The following is an 8,700-nucleotide window of genomic DNA, read 5'->3' as shown; positions in this document are numbered from 1 at the left end:
TCCATCCTAAAGGAAATCAGTCCTGAATATTCATTGGAAGGACTGATGCTGAAGCTCCATTACTTTGGCCACCTGATTCAAAGAGCTGACTCACTGGAAAAACCCTGATGCTGGGAAAGATTGAGGGCAGGAGAAGGGATGAACAGAGGATGAGATAGTTGGATGGCATCACTGACTCAATGGACATGAGTTTGAGCAAACTCTGGGAGATGGTGAAGGACAGGGAAGCCTGGTGTGCCGCAGTCCGTGGAGTTGCAAAGAGTTAGACACAACTGAGCAACTGAACAACAACAAGATATTGAGTTCCTGTGCTATAGAGTAGGTCCTTGTTGTTTACCTATTTTATATATAGTAGTATTTATGTTAATTGCAAGTTAATTTATCTCTACCCCACCCCCATGCTTCTTGCTCTGAGGATAATGTCCTAGAAGACATCCCAGGATTTACTAACCAAGCTCCATTTGTGCCTTTCCCCATGCTGGGGCCTGGCCTCCCGAGTTCCCAGCAAGCAGAGGTTCCACTGAAAGTGAAAAGATCCTCAGAGGAATATCATCACACTCATCAGATGCTGACATCGCCCTCCATCACACCTGCCTCTTTTTCCCTTTTCTCTACCTCCCAGAATGAGGAAGGTTTCTTTTCAGCTGAGCCCACAGCTGTTGAGTCTCAAGGTGCAACGTGACATTAAAGCTGCCCTAGTGGCAGTCCCTTGTGGTTGCCATGGTGCCCTGGAGGGCCACTCAGCTGCCCCCTCACACCCAGCCTGCAGCTCCTTAGGCAAAAAGGCAGAATGCCCTTAAGATAATGAGCAGAGCCACTGAAATCTCATTTCAGTCAACCCCACCAAGCATTCGACTTATATACTCCCTATCAACCCTGGTCACTAGGGGTTAAAATAAAAGCTCTAGAGGGCAGGACTGGTGAAAGGAGAAGAGCATACAAGGCACCCGCCAATCCGTAAGACAGAAAATAAGCCTTGGGAACTCTAAATATCTGTTTAACGTATAAATGAACAAGTACTTAAGGGCCATTTTCTGAAGAGACATGGTTGATATTAATAATTGGTGTGCTTGATGTGTCATTTTCTGCCTTCCAAAATGCTTTCCTGTGTTATCACACTTGGTCTCTGCAACAAGAAACGGCACTAGAACTGGGCTGAGAAATTATTTCCATTTTGCAGCTGAGAAAAGGAAGGCATGGAGAGTTTCCCTAGCTGAGCAACTCAGCACTCAGGTGGAGGTCTTGGAGGGGAAGCCCTCTCCCACCTCCTGTAAAGGCTCAGCCACAGGCCCTCCCCTGTCCCTGGCCCCAGCAGGAGCCACTGAACACCTGAGAGGCTGCTGGGGACTCAGGTGTGCCATAAGCCCTCCTCCATGCCTCCATGGAGTCCATGCCTCCACTCCCTGGGGCCTCAAACAATGAAATATTTATTTGGTGATAAGACCATGCCCTTCAGATCAAATGGCCGCTATTACCTGCATTCAGTTCAGTTTCTCAGTCATGTCCAATTCTTTATGACCGCATGGACTGCAGTATGCCAGGCTTCCCTGTCCATCACCAACTCCTGGAGATTACTTAAACTCATGTCCATCAAGTTGGTGATGCCATGCAAACATCTCATCCTCTGTCATCCCCTTATCCTCCCACCTTCAATCTTTCCCAGCATCAGGGTCTTTTCATGAGTCAGTTCTTTGCATCAGGTGGCCACAGTACTGGAGTTGCAACTTCAGCATCAGTCCTTCCAATGAACATTCAGGACTGATTTCCTTTAGGATGGACTGGTTGGATCTCCTTGAAGTCCAAGGGACTCTCAAGAGGCTTCTCCAACACCACAGTTCAAAAGCATCAATTCTTCAGCACTCAACATTCTTTATAGACCAACTCTCACATCCATACATGACTACTGGAAAAAACATAGCTTTGCCTAGATGGACCTTTGTTGGCAAAGTAATGTCTCTGCTTTTCAATATGCTGTCTAGGTTGGCCATAACTTTTCTTCCAAGGAGCAAGCATCTTTTAATTTCATTGCTTCAGTCACCATCTGCAGTGATTTTAGAGCCCAAAAAACAAAGTTTCTCACTGTTTCCATTGTTTACCCATCTATTTGCCATGAAGGGATGGAACCGGATGCCATGATCTTAGTTTTCTGAATGTTGAGCTTTAAGCCAACTTTTTCACTCTCCTCTTCCACTTTCATCTAGAGGCTCTTTAGTTCTTCTTCACTTTTTGCCATAAGGGTGCTGTCATCTGTATATCTGAGGTTATTGATCTTGCTCCCAGCAATCTTGATTCCAGCTTGTGCTTCATCCAGTCCAGCATTTCTCACAAGGTACTCTACATATAAGTTAAAAGCATGGTGACAATATACAGCCTTGACCTACCCTTTCCCAATCTGGAACCAGTCTGTTGTTCCATGTCCAGTTCTAACTGTTGCTTCTTGACCTGCATACAGTTTTCTCAGGAGGCAGGTCAGATGGTCTGGTATTCCCATCTCTTTGAGAATTTTCCACTGTTTGTTGTGATCCACACAGTCAAAAGCTTTGGAATAGTCAATAAAGCAAAAGTAGATGTTTTTCTGGAGCTCTCTTGCTTTTTCGACGATCCAACGGATGTTGGGAATTTGATCACTGCTTCCTCTGTCTTTTCTAAAACTAGCTTGAACATCTGAAAGTTCACAGTTCACATACTGTTGAAGCCTGGCTTGGAGAATTTTGAGCATTACATCACTAGCATGCAAGATGAGTGCAATTGTGTGGCAGTTTGAACATTCTTTGTTATTGCCTTTCTTTCGGATTGGAATGAAAACTGACCTTTTCCAGTCCTGTGGCCACTGCTGAGTTTTCCAAATTTGCTGGCATATTGAGTGCAGCACTTTCACAACATCATCTTTTAGGATTTGAAATAGCTCAACTGGAATTCCATCACCTCCACTAGCTTTGTTCATAGTGATGCTTCCTAAGGCCCACTTGACTTTGCATTCCAGGATGTCTGGCTCTAGGTTGTTGATCACATCATCGTGATTATCTGGGTTGTGAATTTCTTTTTTGTATAGCTCTTCTGTGTATTCTTGCCACCTCTACTCAATATCTTCTGCTTCTGTTAGGTCCATAACAGGTCTGTCCTTTATTGTGCCCATCTTTGCATGAAATGTTTCCTTGGTATCTCTAATTTTCTTGAAGAGATCTCTAGTCTTTCCCATTCTTTTGTTTTCCTCTATTTCTTTGCATTGATCACTGAGGAAGGCTTTCTTATCTCTCCTTGCTATTCTTTGGAACTCTGCATTCAAATGGGTATATCTTTCCTTTTCTCCTTTGCCTTCAGCTTCTCTTCTTTTCACAGCTATTTGTAAGGCCTCCTCAGACAACCATTTTGCCTTGTTGCATTTCTTTTTCTTGCGGATGGTCTTGATCACTGCCTCCTGTACAATGTCATGAACCTCCATCCACAGTTCTTCAGGCACTCTATCAGATCTAATCCCTTGAAACTATTTGTCACTTCCACTGTATAATCGTAAGGGATTTAATTTAGGTCATACATGAATGGTCTAGCGGTTTTCCCTACATTCTTCAATTTAACTCTGAATTTGGCAATAAGGAGCTCATTATCTGAGACACAATCAGCCTCCAGTCTTGTTTTTGCTGACTGTATAGAGCTTCTCCATCTTTGGCTGCAAAGAATGTAATCAATCTGATTTTGGTATTGACCATCTGATGATGTCCATGTGTAGAGTCTTCTCTTGTTTTGTTGGAATAGGATGCTTGCTATGACCAGTACATTCTCTTGGCAGAACTCTATTAGCCTTTGTGCTGCTTCATTCTGTACTCCTAGGTCAAATTTGCCTGTTACTCCAGGTGTTTCTTGACTTTCTTCTTTTACATTCCAGTCCCCTATAATGAAAAGGACATCTTTTTGGGGTGTTAGTTCTGGAAGGTCTTGTAGGTCTTCATAGACCCGTTCAACTTCAACTTCTTCAGCATTACTGGTCAGGACATAGACTTGGATTACCGTGATACTGAATGGTTTGCCTTGGAAACGAACAGAGATCATTCTGTCATTTTTGAGGTTGCATCCAAGTACTGCATTTCAGACTCTTCTGTTGACTATGATGGCTACTCCATTTCTTCTAAGGGATTCTTGTGCACAGTAGTAGATATAATGGTCATCTGAGTTAAATTCACCCATTTCAGTCCATTTTAGTTTGCAGATTCCTAAAATGTCCATGTTCACACTTGCCATCTCCTGTTTGACCATTTACAATTTGCCTTGATTCATGGACCTAACATTCCAGTTTCCTATGTAATATTGCTCTTTACAGTATAGGACCTTGCTTCTAACACCAGTCACATCCACAACTGGCTGTTGTTTTTGCTTTGGCTCCGTCTCTTCATTCTTTCTGGAGTTATTTCTCCACCTATCTGCAGTAGCATATTGGGCACCTACCAACCTGGGGAGTTCATCTTTCAGTGTCCTATCTTTTTGCCTTTTCATACTGTTCATGGGGTTCTCAAGGCAAGAATACTGAAGTGGACCTTGTTTCTCCAGTGGACCACATTTTGTCAGACCTCTCCATGACCTACCATCTTGGGTGGCCCTACATGGCATGGCTCATAGTTTCACTGAGTTAGACAAGGCTGTGGTCCATGTAATCAGATTGGTTAGTTTTCTGTGATTGTGGTTTTCATTCTGTCACCTTCTGATGGAGAAGGATAAGAGGCTTATGGAAGCTTCCTGATGGGAGAGACTGACTGAGGGGGAAACTGGGTCTTGTTCTGATGGGTGGGGACATGCTCCATATATCTTTAATCCAATTTTCTGTTGATGGGTGCGGCTGTGTTTCCCTCCCTGTTATTTGACCTGAGGCCAAACTATGGTGGAGGTAATGAAGATAATGGCAACCTCCTTCAAAAGGTCCCATGCATGCACTGCTACACTCAACTCCCCAACCCTGCAGCAGGCCACTGCTGACCCATGTAGCTGCTTCTGGAGACTCCTGGACACTCACGGGCAAGTCTGGGTCAGTCTCTTGTGGGGTCACTGCTCCTTCCTCCTGGGTCCTGGTGCACACGAGGTTTTGTTTGTGCCCTCCAAGAGCCTGTTTCCCAGCCCTGTGTAAGTTCTGGCAGCTCTATCGTAGGTTAACAGTGACCTCCTCTAAGAGGGCTTAGCCACACCCAGGCCAACCTACTGCACCGAGAGTCTCTGCCCCTGCAGCAATCCACTGCTGACCTGTGCCTTTGCAGGAGAAACTCAAACACAGTTCTGTCTCAGTCTCTGTGGGGTCTCTGGGTCCTGAGTGCACAAGGTTTGTTTGAGCCCTCTGAGCATCTCCAGTGGGTATGGGGTTTGATTCCAAATGTGATTTGGCCCCTCCTACCCTCTTGCTGGGGCTTCTTCTTTGCCCTTGGATATGGGGTATCTCTGCAAAGTCGCTCTAGCACCACACAGCCAGATTACCTTACAGTAAAGTAGACGCAGTGTCAGCGTCTGCTGCCTCCATGTGCTGGAAGGTCACCCACTCCAGCTTGCACGGAGAACTGCTCCCCACTTCAACCCTCTGGCAGGGAGGCAGAACCACTAGGAGGAAGATTCCTGGCTCTGAGGAGTAAGAGACAGACCGCAGGCCTTGCACCTCTGGACCCCAGACACCCACCAGCTTAGGACCCGCCAGTTCTGGCCTTTCCTTTTCCTCTCTTGGAACTGGCCTGACCTTTCTGCAAATCACTGGTGCTGCCCACAGCAACGCACAAGATCCTCTCCCCGAAAGGGCTGCCTAGTGAGCAGAAGACAACCTTCTTATTGTTGGGAAACATTCAGGGTAAAAAACATAGGTTACAAAGTCTGAAGGAGGGAAGATTGTTCACAGGCACTGTCCCAGGGATTCCTTCCTAATTGACCTTGAGAATCCCTTTGGCCTCAAGCTCCTGATGGGCGTCAACCCGCTTCCCTCCTGTTGGCTCACCAGCCCAGACATGCCATCGGGCATGCAAGTGTACTGTGCCCACAAGCCCTGGTATTCTGAAGAGCCCCGGCCTCTGCCTGCTTTAGATTAATTTTGAAAATGAAGTGAGATAACATGTAAGAAACTACAGGTAACGTAGCCAGGTGGTAACCAGGTTAGTTGTCACTGTGCTAGGTTTTTTCCACTGGACTCACCTCCACGTATTCTCAGCCCCAGGAGCTGACCCTTGAGGAAGGTGCCATTGTGAGCACCCCCGCTGGCTGGCTTCTGGTTTTGCCAACAGGAAGCAGGAGAAATGGGCAGGGGTTTCTTCCCCACTCCCTCCCTGTTCTGGGGCCCTGTCTCTGAAAGCCCTTCCTCATAGCCCGCAGTCCTGCTAGGTCAGGCACTGAGACTTCCTCCTGCTCTTTGCCCTTACAGAAGTAATGGCGCCCCCTGATGCAAGTCTTCAGATACCACAATACTCCCTATCTGTTCCCCTCATGCGCACTGCTGTCAATCCTTTTATTAGTCTTTCTATTTGAACCACCTGGGATAAATTGTTTTCCTGGCAGGCCCCTGACTGATAAACTTAGAGACATCTACATCTGTGTCTATTCAGCTGAAATGGCCCGCCTTGGCCTCACTGGTCACTGAGGGCAGGGGAAGGCAGCGTCCAGTGTTGGTTAACAGAATCCGTAGCGCAGAGCTTCCAAAACCCCAGCAAGGCCAGCTGGCCCCTCCTTCCTCTGCTTCCTTCTAGTGGCCTAGCTGCACTTTCTTATAAGGCAGCTCAGCGTGGGCTGCCAGTAATCTGACATCAGAATGGAAGAATACAGAGGCCTCAGAGGTTCTGCATTTTCTGGAATCTAATGATTCTGCTGATCCTCTGGTGTTTGGCAATTGCTATTTCAATTTCAAGATGCTTAAATCACTTCTTTGTTCTTTCCGCTGTGTAACTAGGGCAGCACTATGAGTCTGGAGCAATTGCTGTTTGGGGTAGGCGTTTTTATTGGGGGGGGGTGGATTACGTAGGGTTGTTTTGTTTTGTTTTTCTTGTAATGGAGGAGTCAAATCATGCACTTGGAGGAATGTCAAGTTTGTTTTGGGATTTTATCCTACAGGAGGTCCACGGCTGACCCTTTCTTCAGATGGTGCTTCTTCTGTCCATCTGTTTCTAACATTACTTCCTCCTCTTGTTTCAGGGTCGGTGTCTAGTTTGGGAGCTCCAAGGCCTCGCCTCCTCTTTTGTATTCACCTCCCTCCAACTTCCGGGTTGTTGCGAGCTTGTCTGCCAAATTCACTCATGATATATGTATTTGCTGAAGGCCGGCCTATTGCACAGGAAAACAATGGTGACCAAACACTGTCCCTGCCCTCCGGGACCTCAGAGTCTAGCAAGGGGGAAGACAAGGGAGGCTCAGGGGATCACCTCTCCCCGCTCTGGGGGAGAGCTGTGGGGGTCAGACCGGGCTCTGCCGCCTCACTGTGAGAGCCCGAGGGCCGGGATCAGGTTTACAGCTAGCCCGTTTTCCACACCTCAGAGGAAATGTGCTTCATCAATAAGTAACCACGCCTGCTACTATGCAAATAAGCTCAGCTCTGCTCTTGAACAGCCAGGGTCACATTTCCACTAGCCTTTTCTCTCCAGCTTCCACATTCTGTGCTGTTATTTACACTATGCAACCCATTTATCACAGTCTCTCATTACTGAATGAGACAGCCAACCTCAAAAAGAAAGGATGATTTGAAGGGCCTTTACCTGGCCCCCAAGTGCCTGGGTTCCCTTCAGGGGCCAGTGGTTACCCTGGCCCAGTCTCATGCAAAAAAAACCAACAAAAGACAAAGACTGCAGAAAATACCGACTCCACTAAGATTAAGAAAAGGGTAAGGGGCAGTGGGGGGAGGGGTTGGGAAACTGTAGAGTAAAATCAGGAAACCACTCTTGTCCCAGTGGACTCCCTGAGCATTTCAGAGGCAACTCAAGTCCTGATTCACCTTCACTGGCCTCACAGGAGAGCCTCACGGAGGTTAAGGACGGCCAGAAGACGGGCTGCTAAGAATTTTCTGGTTTCAGTTCAGGCTGCTTTCCAAAATTATCTGGGGATTCTAAGCTTTTACTCTCTCAGACACTTCAGGTTATGCCATAACTAATCAGACATCTTGCATTTATTTGGGAAAGGAGGCACCAGTCTTCTATGTGGGTGGGATAGGAAGTGAAGACTAGGGAATCTAGTATCCCCTTTTCCTTTGTGAAAACCCTTCAAATCAAAAAGTCATTGAATGTTGGACGTGGAAAAAGATGTTGGGGATCACTTGGTCCAGTGGCCTGTCCTCATTTCAGACAGCCAACCGAGAAAACAGGCTGTGATCAAAGTCCCACAAGCTAAGGGCTGAGCTGACCCAGGCTCCAGGCCAGCTGCACTACTGCCCTGGGAATTCACGTACAAGGTATTGGCAGAGGGTGGAGGTGGAATGTGTGGCCATTAGGGGAATAATGGAAAAACTCCGAGGAGGAAGAAATCAGCTGATACTCAGCTTGTCATCCAAGCTGGCTGTCACGAGGCTCAAATTGGAAGCAGGTGGATCTGCCTGATGAGAGTTGAGGAGGGAAGTGAGGAAGAGCAGGAAGGAGGGAGGGTGGAGAGAGGAAAGAATACATTTCAGAATCAACAGAATCTGTGACTCTGTGTACTAACTAGGGTGACAAGGGTTGGATAGGAACAAGAGTAAGGGAAATAAATATGTTCCTGCAGGAGAGA

This window comes from Muntiacus reevesi, chromosome 3 (assembly GCF_963930625.1).
Source record: "Muntiacus reevesi chromosome 3, mMunRee1.1, whole genome shotgun sequence".
NCBI lineage: Eukaryota > Metazoa > Chordata > Mammalia > Artiodactyla > Cervidae > Muntiacus > Muntiacus reevesi.
This window is presented reverse-complemented; position numbering follows the sequence as displayed.